Below are 21718 nucleotides of genomic sequence, written 5' to 3'. Positions count from 1 at the left end.
CGTTGCTTCACTAGAGACAGCTTGCCCCTGTCACCCTTAGGCTTTCAAATACTGGCCAAGGCTCTTGCCACCCCCATACTGCCTTTTTAGGCAAGGCTCAAAAGACAAACCCACCGGCATAAACAGCACAAGTAACAAAAAAATGAGGGTAATGCTACTCAATGCCAGAAGTCTAAACTTCAAAATGTATACACTCGAGGCACTCTTCAATATGGAGAAAATCGATATATGTGCAGTAATAGAAACCTGGCTTAAGGCTCCAGAGAGCACCCCAGCACTACCAGGCTACAACTCATACCATACATTTCGGCCAGACAACCTGAACCGAAATACAAAAGGCGGGGGCGTATCCATATTCATCAAGGATACCCACACCTCCAGGTTAGTGGCACAGCATGATGCTTCAGAGATCATCAATGTGCAACTAACAATGGGCAAAACTACAATTCAAATCGTAGCTTGCTACAGATCACCCACCATGTCCCAGGATCCCCATTCTGTGTTTCTGGAAATATTGGGAAACATAAAGGTCCTAACAAACACCTTAATATTGGGTGATTTCAATTACCCAAACATTAACTGGGAGAACTACTCAAGTACTAACTCCCTTGCCCAACATTTCCTAGAATTTTTAAACTCAAACGCCCTGGTTCAGCTGGTCAACATTCCCACCAGAGGTGACAACATACTGGACCTGGTAATCACCAACATGGGCGACCGTTCTTCCACACCGGAGGTCACCCCCTCACTGGTTAAATCCGACAATAAACAAATCACTTTGGATATCCACATTCCGGCCCCACCCCTGGACAAGGAAACCACTGTGAAAAACTTTTCAAAAGCTAACTTCACGTTACTTAAGACCGAAGTGGAAAGATCAAAGCCCCCATGCTAAAGGATAATGCTGTCCAAGCTGCAAAATCCTTTACTAATGCATTCTATGGGCACCTACAAGAATGCATGGATCGTGCTATCCCAAGCAAAACCAAGACTCACTCCTCCAAGAAAAGGAAACCAGTCTGGTGGACTCCTGCCATAAACAAGCTATACAATAGAAGGAGGAAACCAGTACAGAAAAGAGTAAAATCCCAAGAAGAGAAGAAATCCCTGATTAGTATCAGCAAGAAACTATGATCCTTCATAAAATCATCCAAGGGGAGCTTTGAAAGAAAAATTGCCAAGGACTCCAAAGATAACCACAAGGCATTCTTTAGTTATGTCAAGAATCTAAGTGGCAATGCTCAGATCTGCTCAGAGTTAGTGCAGAATGGCACAAAATAAACTGAAATGGCCGATATTGCCAATATCCTGGCAGACAGGTTCAGCACAAACTTCACCCCCTCTCACCCCCAAAAGGGCCCATAACGATAACAGAAGAATGTAGAGTCCCTGAAATCACAGACACTCAGGTTAAAACAGCCCTCTCCAAAGCCTAAAACACAGCATCAATGGGACCGGACGGTGTCCCAGGCTGCGTACTACACGAGCTCAAAGACGAACTAACCCCTCACCTAAACACACTGTTCAAACTCAGCCTCTCCACAGGCTATGTACCCATAGAGTGGCGCACAGCAACGATTATTCCGCTCCACAAAGGTGGAGCCACAACAGACCCCAGGAACTATCGCCCTATAAGCCTGACTAGCTTGGTCTGCAAGGCTATGGAGTGCATCATCATGCAACTCATTAACAAAGACATTGGGAACCTCCAAACACTGGACTCTACCCAGTTTGGCTTTGTTAAGAGCAGATCATGCCTCTTAAACCTGGTGGACTTCTTTGAGACAGTTACCAAGGCTATAGATGAGGGAAAGGTGGTACACACAGCCTACCTAGACCTCGCAAAGGCCTCCAGCACCATTCCCCATTCTGGTATTATATACAAGCTCACCAGCCTGGACATAAATCCCTAAGTCAGAAGATGAGTTGCCAAATGGCTCACAGAAAGAACCCACATGGTGAAAGTTGCGGGAGCTAGGTCCGACTCTAAACCAGTTACAAGTGGCGATCCCCAGGGCTCAGTCCTAGGACCCCTCCTGTTCAACATATATTTCTCAGAGGTACAGGCAAGCACAGGAGGACTATGGCTGGCTAAGTTCGGAGACAACTGCAAACTAGGAGCTATAACTGACTCTTCGGCTGACACAGACATCCTCCAAAAGGGTCTCACTGAGACGGATACTTGGTGTCAATGTCATGGCCTCAAGCTAAATGCCAAAAAGTGCATAGTCATCCCCTTTGGAAAAAACAAAGTACCCACAAACTACCATATAGGTTATAGTCCCCTAAATATGGAAGACGTAATAAGGGATCTGGGGACCCAAGTAGGTAGTAATCTCACCTTTGATAATCACATTGCCAAAGTAGTTAGAAAATCCTTCTATGTGGCACACCTAATCACAAAAGGGTTCGCATCCTGATCAAAAGAGGTCATTGTGCCCCTCTACTCATCACTCATCAGACCCATCATAGAGTATAACACCCCATTTGGGATGTACCTTACAAGACACCTGCAACAGCTGGAAAGACCACAGAAGTACCTCACCAAGAGGATCACTAGCCTCAAGCAGATGCCCTATGCAGCTCGATTGAAGAAATTCCAGCTGTACTCGGTTGCATACCGCCTACTCAGAGGTGATCTCTGCCTGACATACAAGGCCATGTCCAACCCAAAATTGATGGACATGCTCCACCTAAAGAAACCCTTATCCTCTCAAGCCACACGCTCTAGAGATCTAAACCTCACCACAACAATAAATAGGACGTGCTGGAGGGACAGATTCCTGTCCCAGACACTTCCCACACTTTGGACCAAGATTCCAATCTACATTAGGCAGAGCTCCTCGCTAACACTCTTCAAAAGAAACCTTGACGAGTGGATGGGAAACAGAAAGTTTACCCCGGGGATCACTTTAGTGGGTTTGCTGGACACAGCACAGGGAACTAATCTAAGGGGGCAGCGAAAGCCAACACATTATGGCTAGGCTTATAAATGCCTTCAGGCAGATAGCCTAGTACCTGCCTATGAACCTATGAATCCAGCTCAGCAAGCTCCTGCCTGGTGCCCTGCAGAGTTCTACAGCAGCAAAGATACAAAAGAGAGAGTTTGGAGTGATTAAGTATCATTTTTCTGCATTTTCTTGCTGCCTTTAGCTAATGCCGTCTAAAAATGCAGATTTCTTAGAGTTTCTGTGGTTTAAAAAGCTTGTTTCAGCTACATATTGCACTTATTTTACTGCCTGCACTTTAACAAAGTTGTTTTTGTGTTTAAATTACCTGTTTAACTGTTGTAGGCTACACAATCAAGTGTGATAGTCATTTCTGTGCATTTAAAGTGTTTTTTTTATTGTATCTGCTTTATTTTCTGAAAAAAAAAAAATATATATATATATATATATATATATATATATATATATATATATATGCTTGTTTTCCCACCTTTCTAAGCTAGTATAATCCAGTTTTCAGGTTAGTGCTGAATTCAGGGCTGCGTTACAAGTGTCTGTGTTTGCCCATACCTTACTTGGATAGAAGGAAGTTTCTCTGTTTACTTGTGAGAGAGGGGAGCTTTCAGCAACCTATCTGCCCCTGGTGGAGTGGTTTCAGCCCAGAAATTAGTAGTTTATTGGCCATTTTGGGCTAATTTCTCTCTCTTTCATTTCCCTGCTATAAAACTCGCATTTGCAAGGTTTTTGTGCTTGTATACAGCTCAGCAAACTCCTGCCTGGTGCCCTGCAGATTTCTTCAGCAGCAGACAGACAAAAGAAAGACTTTGGAGTGATCACGTATCATTTTTCTGCATTTTCTTGCTGCCTTTAGCCAATTCCGCCTAAAATTCCAATTTATTAGAGTTTCTGTGATTTAAAAAGCTTGTTTCAGCTACATATTGTACTTATTTTACTGCCTGCACTTTAACAAAGTAATTTTTGTGTTTAAATTACCTGTTTAACTGTTGTAGGCTAAACACTCAAGTGTGATAGCCATTTCTGTGCATTTAAAGTGTTTTGTTTTATTGTATCTGCTTTATTTTCTGAAAAGAAAAAAAAAAAAATATATATATATATATATATATATATATATACATATACTTGTTTTCCCACCTTTCTAAGCTAGTATAGTCCAGTTTTCAGGTTAGTGCTGAATTCTGGGCTGCGTTACAAGTTTCTGTTTTTGCCCATACCGCACTTGGATAGAAGGAAGTTTCTCTGTTTACCTGTGAGAGATGGAGCTTTGAGCAGCCTATCTGTCCCTGGAGGAGTGGTTTCAGCCCAGAAATTAGTAGTTTATTGGCCATTTTGGGCTAATTTCTATCTCTTTCATTTCCCTGCTATAAAACCCACATTTGCGAGGTTTTTGCACTTGTATACAGCTCAGCAAGCTTCTGCCTGGTGCCCTGCAGTGTTCTTCAGCAGCAGACAGACAAAAGAAAGACTTTTACTTTTGCCTGCCTGCACTTTAACAAAGTTGATTTTGTGTTTAAATTACCTGTTTAACTGTTGTAGGCTACACACTCAAGTGTGATAGCCATTTCTGTACATTTAAAGTGTTTTGTTTTATTGTATCTGCTTTATTTTCTGAAAAGAAAAAAAAAATATATATATATATATATATATATATATATATATATATATATATATATATATATATACATATACTTGTTTTCCCACCTTTCTAAGCTAGTATAGTCCAGTTTTCAGGTTAGTGCTGAATTCTGGGCTGCGTTACAAGTTTCTGTTTTTGCCCATACCGCACTTGGATAGAAGGAAGTTTCTCTGTTTACCTGTGAGAGATGGAGCTTTGAGCAGCCTATCTGTCCCTGGAGGAGTGGTTTCAGCCCAGAAATTAGTAGTTTATTGGCCATTTTGGGCTAATTTCTATCTCTTTCATTTCCCTGCTATAAAACCCACATTTGCGAGGTTTTTGCACTTGTATACAGCTCAGCAAGCTTCTGCCTGGTGCCCTGCAGTGTTCTTCAGCAGCAGACAGACAAAAGAAAGACTTTAGAGTGATCACGTATCATTTTTCTGCATTTTCTTGCTGCCTTTAGCCAATTCCGCCTAAAATTCCAATTTATTAGAGTTTCTGTGATTTAAAAAGCTTGTTTCAGCTACATATTGTACTTATTTTACTGCCTGCACTTTAACAAAGTAATTTTTGTGTTTAAATTACCTGTTTAACTGTTGTAGGCTAAACACTCAAGTGTGATAGCCATTTCTGTGCATTTAAAGTGTTTTTTTGATTGTATCTAAAAAACAAAAAAATATACTTGTTTTCCGGCTTTTCTAAGCTTGTACATTCCAGTTTTCAGGTTAGTGCTGAATTCAGGGCTGTGTTTTCCCATACCTTACTTGGATAGAAGGAAGTTTCTCTGTTCACCTGTGAGAGAGGGGAGCTATGAGCAGCCTATCTGTCCCTGGAGGAGTGGTTTCACCCCAGAAAGTAGTAGTTTATTGGCCATTTTGGGCTAATTTCTATCTCTTTCATTTCCCCGCTATAAAAAGTACTGTTGTGTACACTTACCATAAATGTAGATGTTCGAGAATATTCACTGTTGCAGTCATTACATTTGGGTAATCTGCTGGCAGGTTGCCCTCAGTCGGCCTGAATAACAAAGTCTTGGGTCCTGCGTCAGTTGCTGTCTCTTCTTCCACGACCTCAGGTCGTCAGGGGTATAAAACATGTAGCCGATGCCATTTTAACCAGTTTTTCTTGCCCCAGATGTCAGGTGCCCCCCAAATGGGGAGCAAAAAAATATATATATAAAACTGTAAATATATAAATGCACTTTAGAAACATAAAATTTACCTTCAACTAAAAGCAAATACACTACAAAGGCTTTTGAGTATAGTGAATGAAAGAGAAGGTATAGAAAGGGAGTTGGCGGGTGGGTAATCCGGACTGCAACAGTGAATACACTCGAACATCTACATTTATGGTAAGTGTACACAACTGAACTATGTTCTTCGTGTTTCACTGTTGCAGTCATTACATTTGGGTAGAATCCCAAACCTATGGATGGAAGGATGGAACTAAACAGCATTAGGAGCAGCTATAAGGCCCTGCAGGACTGCAGTGGCAAAGCCTGCCCTGGATTTAAAAAAGAGAGGTAAATGATAATGCTTTGTGAATGTATGAACTGAGCTCCAAGTAGCAGCTTCTAGAATGTCTCTGGTAGGGACCCCTCCGAAAAAAGCTGCTGAAGTAGAGGCAGCCCTGGTGGAATGGGATCTGATCCTCTTGGGCACAGGTTTACCATGGTGCAAGTAGCAGAAATGAATGCAATAGCTTATCCATTTTGAAATAGTCTGCTTTGATGTAGCCTTCCCCTCTGAACCTGCAGCAAATGCCACCAGTAGTTGCTCAGATTTTCTTAGAGATTTTGTCCTGTTTAAGTAGAATCTTAGTTGTCTGGGTACATCCAGTGAATGCAGAATCCGCTCTCCCTTGTTCTGCGGATTTGGGAAGAAAGTTGGCAGGTGACTGGTCTGGTTAAGAGCCACACTGGATACCACTTTAGGCATAAAAGAAGGATTGGTCCTGAGGGCCACCCTGTCCAGGTACAAAATAATGAAAGGCTCCACTGCCAGGAGAGCCTGTAGTTCTGAAACCCTTCTAGCTGAAGTGACTGCCAAAATAAAGGCTGTCTTTCGAGAAAGAAATTTTATATCCGCAGTAGCTGCAGGTTCAAAAGGAGGTAGGGTGAGTTTTTCCAGCAAAAAATTGAGGTCCCATGCAGGCGTTGGCGCTCTACTGGGAGGCCTTAAATTTGTGGCCCCTCTGAGGTACTGTTTTAGCAGGGGATGAGAAAAGAGGGGAGGCTCTGTGTTGTAATGAGCCGAGATGGCAGAGACATGGATTTCTATTGAAGACAAAGATAGGCCCTTGTCAAGCATCTCAGTTAAGTATTGTAAAATCTGAGGAATATTGGGTTTTGCTGTGTCTATTCCTTGTGCTTGGTTCCAAGCACAGAATCTCTTCCATTTATCAGCATATGATTTTCTAGTACTAGACCTTCTGGCTTCCAAAATGACATCTATCACAGGTTTACTGAGAGATGTGGTTGGTAAAATTAGTTGATTAGCCATGCTGCAAGATTCAGAGTTTGGAGATGAGTGTGCAAAATTTGACAGTTCTGCTGAGACAATAGGTGAGGTGTTTGAGGCAAGTACCACGGAGGAAGGTGTGACATATTCCTTAGAAGCGAGTACCAGTGTTGGCGAGGCCAGTCCGAAGGAATTAGAATCATTTTGGTTTTTCCTGTTTGACTTTTAGTAAGACCTTGGAGAGTAGAGGCAGAGGGGGAAAGGCATAGACTGATAGGTTTTTCCAGCGGAAGGATAGAGCATCCACTTTCCCAGCTTTTTTGTGATGAGTTCTTGTGCAGAATTTGTCCAACTGATAGTTTTGGGGAGGGGCAAACAGATCTATGTCCGGGCTTCCCCATTTTTGTGTTAACATGCTGAAGATTTGTGGCTCCAGTTTCCATTCGGGTGGGTACATAAGATTTCTGCTTAGGTCTGCCAGAGTATTTTGCTTTCCTGGCAGGAATTGAGCTTGAAGATGTATTTGGTAAGTCAAGGCTGCGTTCCACAAGGCCATGGCTAGTCTGCAAAGGGGGTAGGAGTGGGTACCCCCCTGCTTGTTTATGTACCACATAACTGTGGTGTTGTCCATCTTTATCAGTAGTTGTCCTGGATTAATTAAGTCCCTGAAGGCTGTCAGAGCATTCTGAACAGCTAGCATTTCTTTCTGGTTGATATGTAGATGCATTTGGTTTGGGTTCCATTTGCCCTGAATGCATCTCCCTGCCAGGTGGGGCCCCCAAGCATAGTCTGATGCATCTGTAGTTAGGGTTTGGGTGTTAGGGGGTAGAATAAATGACAGTCCCTTGTTTTGGTGACATGTCTCTGCCCACCAAAGAAACTCCTATTGCAGGCAGGGAATGAGAGGAATCATTGTTTCCAGACTGTGACAATGTTGACTCCATAAGCTTTTTAGGTACCACTGAAGTTTCCTCATATGCAGTCTCGCATATGGAATTAGTAGAATGCAGGATGCCATGAACCCCAAAGCCTGCAGAATTTGTCTTGCAGATAGACGGGTTTTTGTTGCCATTTGTTTGAAGTATGTTGTCAATTGAATTTGTTTTCATGGCGTGATGTAAACCATCTGGGCAGTTGTATTCATGCTTGCACCCAGGAATGTAATTATTTGAGAGGGTACCAGTTACGATTTCTTTTCGTTTATGGTGTAGCCTATGCATGCTAGAAGCCTTTTTACAAACGCCAGATGTTGAAGAAGAGTGTCCTTATCCTCTGCCTGAATGAGACAATCGCCCAGATAAGGATAAATTGGAATGTTTATTTGTCTGCAAAATGCAATTACTGGTGCCAGGCACTTTGTAAAGACCCTGGGCACAGTAGATAAGCCAAAGTGCAGTGCAGAGAATTGGTAATGCAAAAAGCCTGCTTTGAAGCGGAGGTATCTTCTGCAAGACTCCCTTATTGGGATATGCAGGTATGCCTCTTTTAAGTCTAGAGTTACCAACCAGGCATTCTTGCCTAGCATAGGCAGTAGCTGTTGTAAAGTCAGCATTTTGAATTTTGGAATGTCCAGGAATGTGTTGAGTATAGATAAGTCCAGAATTGGACGCCATGATTTGTCTTTCCTGGGTACCAGGAAAAGTCTTGAATAAAATCCTTATCCTTTTTCCTTTTCTGGTACTGGTTGAATAGCCCCCATATCCATGAGGGACATGACTTGTTTCTGGGCCTCTGCCCAATGGTTTGGTGGCAGATCTGGCCATCCGTTTGGAATTGGCAACATGTGGAAATGAAATCTGTTCCCATGGGATACTATGTTTAATACCCACTTGTCCTGGGTAATTAAATGCCAATTTTGAGCATGAAGTGCTAGTTTTCCCCCCACGGGGGCTGCCAAAATATAAGTGCTTGGAGATGGCAGAGGAAAGTCATTAAGACTGCTTACTGTAGGGTTGTGCTTTGTTACCTCCAGATTTGGAGGTGGAGGCACCCCATTGCTTTGACCTGTAAGATCCCTGTGATTGGTATCTGGAGCCTTTGGAGCACCTGGGTTTGCCCTGAGTGGCTCTGTTGGACACAGGAAAGGACCAATTCTTAGTAGGCCAGTGCCTACTGAACCTGGGGGAGCTGCACTTGCAAGAAATCTTTTACAGTTTGCATAGATTTAGCTTTGTCTTCCATTTTCTTTAAAACCTCTTCTGCCTTATTACCAAACAGACTGTCATGCTGTAAAGGGGGATCCAACAATTTAGCTTTAACAAGATCAGGCAGATTTTGCTCTTTGAGGCAGGCATTCCTTCTTATCACAGATCCAGTTACGGCGGCCCTACAAGAGGCCTCCAAGATATCAAAACCACATTGCAAAGTATGCTTTCCAACCTGTTCTGCTGAATGCAATAAGTTCTGTAACTCTTTATTTTCCACACAAACAGAAATCAACATAATTTTCTGTTTCAGTAAGCCCATAACATGCTGTTGATATTTAGGCATATGAAACTGGCAGTTTAAAGCCCTGATTGCCAAGGTTGCAGACATATCAACCTTCTTACCCCATCTATCCAACGCCCTGGAATCTCTATCAGAAGGGGTAGGATTTTTGGCTGTAAAAGCCTTAACACCCTTGGGACCCTGAGAAATAGTCTCAGGATCAGCAGCAGGATTTTTGAAAAGAAATTTGTGGGAGTCAGGAATCCTGTAATATCTGTCTGGCTTACTAGGAGCCAGAGGCAGGGAATCAGGAGTCATGCTTGATTCCGAGAACACATCATCAATGTCTAATACAGGAGGTATTGCCAAAGTCCAATGCTGAGGAAGAAGAAGAAAATCCCTAAGCCTCTTTTTTGATTCTGAGAAATCCTGACTCTCCCAGTGAAAATGTTCCCTTAAAGTATGCAGAGTCTCTCCAAAAGAGTAATCCTCAGGGGGAGAAGCAGATGGGATGGATTTCTCTGTATCAGAGTCCTGATAAGGAGGAATAGAAAATTCCTGATCAGAAGTGGAATCAGAAGAAATGGAAACCTGATCTGAAGATTCATAATCACTGCCTTGCCTAGGCCTCTTAGCGGGGGGGTTGGGAACCCCTGATCAAGGTAATTAAATCTACAGCCATTTTGATCATTTGTTTTTTTAGGCATAGGGGCCTGAGAATGTGGCTCATGCGTCATTTTTTTAGACATAGAAGTTGGTTTTGGCCTTATTTGTGTTGATGGCGTTGGTTTACTATAAAAATGCTGAGGCCTGAAAACACCCTCAGAAGCCGGTGCCTGCTCAGTGGCTCCAGACCCATCCAAGGGAGAGACATCCACGGGTTCAATACTTGGAGAATCTCACAGCATACCGGACTATGAATGGGTCTCGGTAGAGGCCTGCGACTCAAAAGTACCGGGTATCAGGGGCTGCGAAAGTGCCTCACTGAGTACCGGCGAACCGGCAACTGGCTTAGGAGAAGCTTCGTTGTCGGTTTTGGACCTCGACGGTCTGTCTCTGTCTTTTTCCTTGCATTTTTTTGTGAACTCCGGTAGTCGGATTGCTAACCAACGACATTTCAGGGTAGTTAAATCTTGAACCAAAATATTTAGAAGCAAAAATATACTGACGCTTAATAGTGCATTGGTTAAATTTAGCACAAAACCGACAGCAAGGCATGTTGTGATCAGGGCCTAGGCAAGGAATACAGTACAAGTGAAAATCCTTATGAGGTATTTGCTTCCCATAAGTAATGCAATTATTAACTTTTACTGACATCGGTAAGGAGCAAGAAAAAGTTTCCCCAACGGGGTACTTAGCTTTAGTTTGAAGACTTTGGTTCTGAAACTCGAAAACGAAAATTTCAGGAGTCAGTCGACCGGTACTTGCAAACTGCTTCTGCTTCGGGCATCGTGCGGCAAGAAAGACTGATTAAAATGGCGTCGGCTGCATGTTTTATACCCCTGATGACCTGACGTCATGGAAGAAGAGACAGCAACCGACGCAGGACCCAAGACTTTGTTATTCAGGCCGACTGAGGGCAACCTGCCAGCAGATTACCCAAATGTAATGACTGCAACAGTGAAACACGAAGAACATCCCGCATTTGCGCAGTTTTGTGCGCCGGGCTGTGCCGGTTAGCTAGGGTAAAACTATTCCCGGCTCCACAAAGTCTACTCTTCAATTTTTCCCTTGGAACTAGACAAACTTTCAGCTTAAGCACTCAAACCAGTCACTTCTCAGCCAAGCACTTGCACAAAACTCATAGCAAGCACTACTAAACCTTAGCACTAGACGCCCCTATACTGTAAAGAAGGACAAGGCTCTCTATTCGACTTTACCAGCTAATCAGTGAAACAGTTCACTGTACCTATTCAGGCATGTCCAAAGGGCAGCTTCAGGTGTACTCTCCGGTCCATCTGGTGAATCTGGGCATTTTGAGGCAATGTTACAACTGCCTCATGTACACAGACAACCCTCTCCTTCTACCATCAAACACTAACACATGCGAGAGATGCAGTTATACAGCCAAACTGGAGGCTAAGCTCTCTCAACCCAAGACTGGACCAGAGAGTCAAGAGGAGAAGGGAATTACTTGCATTACACTACCAGTCTCACATAGATCTATGAAACCAGCACTGGCAAAAAACACACATAAATACACAAAAACATACTCGGAGGCTCTAAATAAAAATTTGCAAAATTAACAGAGACCTCCAAAGCAGACATCCAAGCAACTTCCACCCCCCCCAACACAAACCATGAAACACATACTTCACAAAACCAGTGTGCCATGCAATCACAGCCCTTAAGGCAAAATAACATACCCAACACACTAGTAATAGGTGACTCTATAGTCAGGCACACTAACGTCCCACTAACTAGGCTGAACAAGGAGAAGGTTACTGTTAGCTGCCTGCTGGGTGCCAGGATCCGCCACATAACACAAGCACTCAGGTCACTCCAGAACAAGTACAGCTATGACTCTGTCATTGTCCATGTTGGTGTGAATGACCTGAGCCGTACCTCCAAGGACTACATGAAAAGAGACATAGAGGAGCTCTCTGATCACAGAGCCCAGGCCGGTTTGACCCTGACCCTGAGTAGCATCCTGTCCTCACCAAGAATGTTACCACGGTATGAAGAAATAATTATCAATTTCAACAATTGGCTAGGCTTCTGGTGTCATTCAAAGGGGATCCTGTGTCTGTCAGCCTGGGATGACATGCTCGATAAGCCACGCTGCTTTGCTAGAGACAGCTTGCACCTGTCACCCTTAGGCTTTCGAATACTGGCCAAGGCTCTTGCCACCCCCAATAGTGCCTTTTTTAGGCAAGGCTCAAAAGACAGACCCACCACCATAAATAGCACAAGTAACAAAAAACTGAGGGTAATGCTACTCGATGCCAGAAGTCTAAACCTCAAAATGCATGCACTCAAGGCACTCCCTAGTATGGAGAAAATCAATATGTGTGCAGTAACAGAAACCTGGTTTAAGGCTGCAGAGAGCACCCCAGCACTACCAGGCTACAACTCATACCATACAATTCGGCCACAGAACCTGGGCCGAAATACAAAAGGTGGGGGTGTATCCATATTCATCAATGATACCCACATCTCTAGGTTAATGGCACAGCACGATGCTTCAGAGATCATCCACGTGCAACTAACAACAGGCAAAACTGCAATTCAAATTTTAGCTTGCTACAAATCACCCACCATGTCCCAGGACCCCCATTCCATGTTTCTGGAAATACTGGGAAACATAAAGGTCCTACCAAACACCCTAATATTGGGTGATTTCAATTACCCAAATATTAACTGGGAGAACTACTCAAGTACTAACTCCCTTGCCCAACATTTCCTAGAATTTATAAACTCAAACGCCCTGGATCAACTGGTCAACACCCCCACCAGAGGTGAAAACATATTGGACCTAGCCATCACCAACATGGGCGACTGGTGTTCCACTCTGGAGGTCAACCCCTTGCTGGTTAGATCTGACCATAAAACTAATCACTCTGGATATCCATATCCACCCCCCCCCCCCGGTCAAAGAAACCACAGTGAAAAACTTTTCAAAAGCAAACTTCACGTTACTTAAAACCGAGGTGGAAAGTTTCAAAGCCCCCATGCCAGAAGGATAACGCTGTCCAAGCTGCAAAATCCTTTACTAATGCACTCTACGGGTACCTACAAGAATGCATGGATCGTGCTATCCCAAGCAAAATCAAGACTCACTCCTGCAAGAAAAGGAAACCAGTCTGGTGGACCCCTGCCATAAACAAGCTATACAATAGAAGGAGGAAACTAGTACAGAAAAGAGTGAAATCCCAAGAAGGGAAGACATCCCAAATCAGTATCAGCAAGAAACTATGATCCCTCATGAAATCATCTAAGGCTAGCTTCCAGAGAAAAATTGCCAAGGACTCCAAAGATAACCACAAGGCATTCTTTAGCTATGTCAAGACTCTAAGTGGCAATTCTCAGATCTGCTCGGAGTTAGTGCAGTATGGCACAGAATACACTGAACCGACCGATATCGCCAACATCCTGGCAGTCAAGTTCAGCGCAAACTTCACCCCCCTCTCACCACCAAAAGGGACCATAACCATACCAGAAGAATGTAGAGTCCCTGAAATCACAAACACTCAGGTTAAAACAGCGCTCTCCAAAGCCAAAAACACAGCATTAATGGGACCGGACGGTGTCCCAGGCAATGTCCTACACAAGCTCAAAGATGAAATAACCCCTCACCTAAACACACTGTTCAAACTCAGCCTCTCCACATAGAGTGGTGCACAGCAACGGTTATTCTGCTCCACAAAGGTGGAGCCACAACAGACCCTAGGAACTATCACCCTATAAGCCTGACTAGCTTGGTCTGTAAGGCTAAGGAACGCATCATCATGGATCTCATAAACAAAGACATTGGGAGCCTCCAAACACTTTACCCTACCCAGTTCGGCTTTGTTAAGGGCAGATCATGCCTCCTAAACCTGGTGGATGTTTTTGAGACAGTTACCAAGGCTATAGACGAGGGAAAGGTGGTCCACACAGCCTACCTAGACCTTGCAAAGGCCTTCGACACCATTCTCCATTCAGGTACTATAGACAAGCTCACCAGCCTGAACATTAACCCCTACATCACGAGATGAGTTGCCAACTGGCTCATGGACAGAACCCACATGGTAAGAGTTGTGGGAGCTAGGTCTGACTCTAAACCGGTTACAAGTGGCATTCCCCAGGGCTCAGTCCTAGGACCTCTCCTGTTTGGTATATACTTCTCAGAGGTACAGGCAAGCACAGAGGGAGTATGGCTGACCATGTTCGCAGACAACTGCAAACTAGGGGCTATAACTGACTCTCCGGCGGACACAGACATCCTCAAAAAGGGTCTCACTGAGATAGATACCTGGTGTCAAAACCATGGCCTCAAGCTAAATGCCAAAAAGTGCAAAGTCATCCCCTTTGGAAAAAACAAAGTACCCACAAACTACCACACAGGTGGTAGCCCCCTAAACAGGGAAGACGTAATAAGGGATCTGGGGACCCAAGTAGATAGTAACCTCTCCTTCGGTAATCACATTGCCAAAGTAATTAGAAAATCCTTCTATGTGGCCCACCTAATCACAAAAGGGTTTGCATCCAGATCAAAAGAGGTCATTGTGCCCCTCTATGCATCACTCATCAGACCCATCATACAGTACAACGCCCCATTTGGGATGTACCTTACAAGACACATGCAACAGCTGGAAAGACCACAGAAGTACCTCACCAAGAGGCTCACTGGCCTCAAACAGATGCCCTATGCAGCTTGACTAAAGAAACTCCAGCTGTGCTCGGTTGCTTACCGCCTACTCAGACGTGATCTCTGCCTGACATACATGGCCATGTCCAACCCAGAACTGATGGACATGCTTCACCTAAAGAAAACCATATCCTCTCGAGCCGCACGCACTACTGATCTAAACCTCACCACAACAATAAATAGGACGTGCTGGAGGGATAGATTCCTGTCCCAGAGACTTCCCATGCTCTGGAACAAGATTCCAATCTACATTAGGCAGAGCTCCTCGCTAACCCTCTTCAAGAGAAACCTTGACGAGTGGATGGGAAACAGAAAGTTTACCTCGGGGATCACTTCAATGGCTCTGCTGGACAGAGGCACAAGGAACTAATCTAAGGGGGCGGCGAAAGCCAACACATTCCAGCTAGGCTTATAAATGCCTTCGAGCAGATAGCCTAGTACCCACCTATGAACCTATGCCTCCCATGGATGCAGCTAACAAATAGATATCCCACCATCGCCTTGTTCTGTCCACCACTGGATTATTTTACACAAAATGTATAGGCTAAAAACTTACCACAGGAATGAAGGGCTAGTCTTTTTAAAATCCTCACAGATAAATAGCCTAGTAAGTACTTACGAACTTATGCATATGTAAAGAGTTTACAATAAATTGTTAGATGAGTAGTGTCTTGACTGAGGACAGGATAAACAACATTATAAATTTGCAGAAGTTAAGATTTTGTGCTTTGAAAGTAACATAAGTAGAAAATGTGTTAGTTACATATAACTGGAATTGAGGAAGAAGCAATCTGTGTAACAGAATATGACATCTGTGCATACTGTATGTCTACATTTGAAAAAGTGGAAAATAAACTCTGTTTATTAAAAATAATACAGACTATTTTATTTATTTATTTATTTATTTATTTTACATTTGTTGACCGGGCTAGTCCAACTGGATATATGTCCATTTTCAGTGGTGGCCCGGGGAGAAAAGCTCCACACACAGATGAATATTTATGAAGACATTGGTACATTACAAAGTTTTGGCAATCAATTCATCATTGGATTTAGCTTATTAACAAGGAAAATCCTAGTGCGTAACAGCTATGGATATTCATACAAAAATAGGTAAAATGACACTATCAAACTGTAAAGTCACACAAAAAGTCGCATAAAAATCCTAGTGTGTAACAGCTAAGGATATTCATACAAAATATGTACAAAGACACTATTCAACTGTAAAGTCACATACACATTATTGTCAATAGAAAAGAAATAAGCTTATACAGGTAAGAAGATTAGTGTCTAGGGACAGGTTAAGTAGTTAGTCTGAGTTAACACAGGGGCATAATTATTGATTTTAGCTATTTGTACCAGGAGTTTGTTAGATGAGCATAGGGTTTTGAGATTATTATAGGGGGTGATTAGGTTAGTGAGTATTGGTATATTTGTAGGTTGATAAAGGATCTTATGGGCTACTATTAGTTGGTTCAATAGTATTAGATTTGGCAATTCTAACCAGCCTAGTTGATTACGATTGTTGCAATGACGGGTTCTATAGGTTGACCCAGTTGCAAACCTGGTTATTGGAAAAGCTGAATGGGTGACTGTAATAATGATATTTAAAACATGTTATATGAAACATAAATTTGTGTTTGAGTAAACCGCCCCCAGGTGCCATAATTCAGGTAGCCATGAGGGGTTTTTTTTCTGTCCACAATCAACATACAGCCATCAGCTCAATCTGCTGGTAACATACACCCTTATCCCCCATCTAAGGTAAGTCTGTCTTTCCCCCATGACTGAGGTCATGTGGCAACTTTTATACTTATCCTTGGTTTGGGAGCTACTTAATACATGCTTACCTAGAAGCTTTTGCTTCAACTTAGGGTGCAAGCTATGAGGCATTGATTAGTATGGCCTTAACTCCTGCCTAGGTAGTAATGTGAGCAGCTACATCACAGCACAGACTATCTATACACCCATGCAAGCTCACTGGCATTGTAGTACAAGGGCTACCATTAACGCCTTGGGTAGTCATACCCCACATATTCTGCCATACCAGTTCCTTGTTTTCCATGTTTGAGAACTCCACCTAGTACTGCAGGGGAAGGTGAGCCGGCCAGGGACCATCACCACACCTTCCCCACCATGATGAGAGAGCTGCAGCTAATTATCCCCCCACCCCATTCTTCTAGTATCTGAATAGCTTTTCAAATGCAGATCATCTTGGTCACCAGCAAGGTTTTATCCCTTTGTGTTACATATCTGAGAGCAATGCTTACATTTGAACAGTATGACATCTGTAACATTTATTACTTTCTAATTGGTTCCAGGGATACCTGTGAATTATAAAATTGTATAGCAAGTGACTTTACTGTGCAGGTTTTCCATGTAACTACCAAACCTGTTCTTCATTCATTTGGAATGCAACAAGCTTATCAGTGTGGTTCTTTATTATCTGCATGAAGGAATGCCATTTCTAATTTCCATTTGCTGTTGTTGTTGTTGTGTCTTTTGGCTTTTCCCAGTTAGGGGTTGCCTCAGCGGAACTCTGGTCCGCTAATGATTGGCAGTAGATTTTTACGCGATGAGTTGCTGGCCCTGATGCACAACCTTCAACGAAGGTACGCTCATTCACGCATGTCTCCACACAGAAGACGCTCTAACTGAGAATCGAACAGGACGTCTTACTGTGAGGCGACAATGCTACCGCAGCACCACCACCGCTAATTTCCATTTGTACTGTGTGTTATTAACGTGCCTAGCAGGAAATCTGAACATAACCACAGCAAGGCTTACTGACTTATTGGGTCACACATCCTCTTACTTTTAAAGGCTCAGACCTTTTGTCATTAAAGGGGCTGCTAAAGTGTGTATTCATGGCACTCTCAAAGCTGTTGAGTTTTTCTGTACTGAACCCTATAACTGTTGAATGTTCCTAGTGCATTTAGGGTACACCTAACCTTCCATCTTCCTCCCATCCCATTTAGGGATTGACCTCCCAATACGTGGATGGGTAGAAAACGGATTACAGTACTCAGTTAATCTCTTGACTATTGACTAGTGTTCCTTAATCATATACAACTTTGTGCTGTCTACCCAAAGCTTTTCTACTATACAACTATTTTTCTTTTTCTTCTAAGTCTCTTAGTCTTTTCCTAATACAACAGTTCTCAATAATATGTGGAAAATGTGTGTGTGCAAGAAAAGATTTGTGATTCTAGTTTCCAGTGTCCTATGCATGCAGTGCCACTGCCTTAACAATGTTAATGTGTATTTAGTCATTTGTGCAATGACTAACTGACTTTCTTGATTGCTGTTTTACTGGTCATTTTTTGATATATTTGTCTAATCCATCTCAGCCTAATTCTTCCCATTTTGTCACTTTTTCAGACTAAATGCTACCTAGTATTATAACTAATTCCAATCATCCTGCTCCCTTTGTATTTTCCTTACTGTGAATTTTGTAAGATGGCCAACTTAAACAAGGTTAAAGGATATTCTCATGAACAAAATAAAAGTCAGATCATTACTTTATAGCATTTGTTTTTCATACTTAGCATATTACTTTTACACTAAATTAATCACACTACTGGCTGATGATTTTACTAAAGTCTTCCAGAAAATAATATTAAAGGCCTTTCATTCTCTTATTATTTTTTATTTTCATTATGAAGATGCCCTGAATTTTCATTAGCTTCCAAAACATATTCTATTTCTGCTGTTTAGACCACGAAAAATAAAATTATTAGGTTATGATCTCAGCTCATGTTAACTTAACTGTTATTATTATAGTGCTCTCCACAAAATGCATTTAAGCAAATGAAATAATAAAAAAAAAATTTTTAAAAAATCAACGTTCCTAAGCCACGGTGGTGCAGCGGTAGTGTTGTCGCTTCACAGCAAGAGGTTCTCCCGTCGATTCTCGGCTGGAGCGCCTTCTGTGTGGAGTCTGCATGTCCTCCCAGCGGTCGAGTGGTGTTCAGAACACATGCGTGAATGGGTGTGCCTTCGTTGAAGGTTGGGCGTCAGGCTGGCATCTCGGCACTGTAAAAATCTACTGCCAATCATTAGCGGACCGGAGTTCCGCTGTGGCGACCCCTAACCGGGAAAAGTTGAAAGAAGATCATACTGAAATAACAAAATTGAATATAGCATCTGATTTAAAGTCTCAAAAAGAAGGCAAAACTTTGTAATGAATAACATACAAAAATTGCAATTTCTGTATACTCCATTTCACACTTAATTAATAAATGAATTATTTAACTGCTTGCTTGATTAATCCTAACAGTGAAGCCCAAATGCACGTTGTGATATGAACATGAATCTATAAATATTTTGTATCTACATCTTTGGCCCATCATCAGACCTACTGACACTCCCCCAGACTTGCCATATTTATGCTACCCACTAAAAATTAAAGTTCACACTCTACACGCATAAAAACAGAGGCATGTACACAACCCCCAAAATACCTTAGCCTACCTAAAGAACCACAGTAAACTCAAGCCTGCCCTTAATTAAAAAGTAAAATGAAATTTTAAGTTAAACATGAATGAAACACAGAACATGTTTCCCATCCACTACAATACTAAAAAAATAACACTACACACTGCATACACAAAATGTACACACACAACCACCCGAAATAAAGCTGCCCATCTAAATCAACCCACAGAAATAAATCTCATTCATATTGAAATAGAAAAAAAGGTTTCAACAAATGGAAATAAAATCATACACTTGCCATAAGAACTCAACTGGAATACAGCATTAAAGCAAAACAAAACCAATTTTTACTATTTATGGTAACTAAAAATGAACATTGAAAAAGCCATTTTTATCAATGAAGCCATGGTCTGTAGAATCATTTTGCTTCAATAAACCACTGGATTCTTATTTGTATGGATGCTGGAGGTGTTTTTTTTCTGGAATTCACTTTGTGCACTTTTGTCCCTTCTGTGCATCCTTGGTGTTTGTGTTAATATATATATTGTTAGAATATTGTTAGAATGTTAGAACATTAAATGTTCATTACATCTTTGTTCATTATATCAAGCAATGAAGACTGGAACTACACAATATAGAACTGCTATAACACTGAATGTCAAAAGATTAAATCTACATGTTTTTGCAGGGGGGAAAGCTCCTCTGTACCCTCCATACCTCCTATTAACTGTATACACCAACTGAGATCACATTACACCTGGGAATGGGCAAAATCCCCAACCCAGCTGCAGTGTGATCTCTCACAATTACACACTTGCAATGTGCGATCTGTTGAAGTTTAGTGTTATGGCACCTTCAAATTGTGCCATTCTGATCTTTTGGCCTCAACGATGTGAATGTCAAGGCAATGAACATTTGATGTTCTAACAGGGACCCATATTTATATGTATACACACACACACACACATGGTTGGACTGCCTTTTCTCTAAAAATGACTGGTTGACTGAACAGATGGCCAACAGGTCTGCGATTTCACACAATTCTCGGAGTTTGGGAATATGCCCTTTCATCTAATATTGTGGTCTCTCATAGTTAGTATATATAAGAAGCAGGGAGTGTGGAGGCCTTGAAAAAATTATGCTTTTTGCCATTTGTTTTACTTTACATTTTGCATGCGCCAAGGTAATTTCTCAGGACATGTGGTGGTGTGTTGACACTGGTGTTGTCAATGTTCTGCAGGTGATGTATGCAAGGTCAACGTATGGGTGTCTTGATGAAACACGAGTATACCCATACACACATACACACACAGATATATATATATTATCTGTAGTGCAGTATTATTTATTTGATTGCTGGGGGGAGTTGTGTGCATGTGTATGTGTGTGCTGTATGTGTAGAATATGTTTGGGATTTTGAATTTCGCGGTTATGGGGTTTCAGAAATGTTTCAGCAACCCCTTGATCCTCTCTGTGGAGTCTATATGTTCTCCCTTGGTTCATGTGGGTTTTCATTGGGGGCCCTGGTTTACTATCACATCCTAAGACATGTCATTAAGTGAGCTAGCAATCTTCACAACAGTCCATAGCTATGTATGCAAATTTGTATCTGTGCAAGGTGTACATGGATATGTGTGTGCATCCAACAATGGACCAATGCTTACATTAAACATCAGTGAAGCCGGAAAACAGATTACACAGTGGACCCATATATATATATATATATATATACACACACACACACACACACACACACACATATATATATATATATATATATATATATATATATATATATATATATATATATATATATATATACACACACACACACACACATATATATATATATATATATACACACACACACACATATATATATATATATATATATATATATATATATATACACACACACACACATACATATATATATATATATATATATATACACACACACACACACACACACACATATATATATATATATATATATATATATATATATATATATATATATGGTGGCAGAGCTGCCTGGTTAGCATTACTCCCTCAACCCCTTGATCCTCTCTGTGGAGTCTATATGTTCTCCCTTGGTTCATGTGGGTTTTCATTGGGGGCCCTGGTTTACTATCACATCCTAAGACATGTCATTAAGTGAGCTAGCAATCTTCACAGCAGTCCATAGCTATGTATGCAAATTTGTATCTGTGCAAGGTGTACATGGATATGTGTGTGCATCCAACAATGGACCAATGCTTACGTTAAACATCAGTCAAGCCGGAAAACAGATTTAAATCTTACGCAAGGAAGCAAGAGTTACCTCCATTCCCAAATATGCCCTCCTGTGATACATTTATTTGCAAAGGCAGATCACAACTGGAAACGCAAATGCTATGAGAAAGGCTTGCACTTTTTTTTTTTGGTATATCTGAAACAATTTTTCAACCACTAAGAATAA

General features: G+C 41.8%; 1 protein-coding gene across 1 annotated transcript in view; it reads right to left on the bottom strand.

Moving 5' to 3' along the window:
• Window positions 1-21718, bottom strand: part of ACSS1 (acyl-CoA synthetase short chain family member 1) — a 1456620-nt gene that overhangs the window by 635955 nt on the left and 798947 nt on the right. The window lies entirely within an intron of this gene.

This window comes from Protopterus annectens, chromosome 1.part2 (genome assembly GCF_019279795.1).
Source record: "Protopterus annectens isolate FY-2018-M chromosome 1.part2, PAN1.0, whole genome shotgun sequence".
Lineage (NCBI taxonomy): Eukaryota > Metazoa > Chordata > Ceratodontiformes > Protopteridae > Protopterus > Protopterus annectens.
This window is presented reverse-complemented; position numbering and strand designations above follow the sequence as displayed.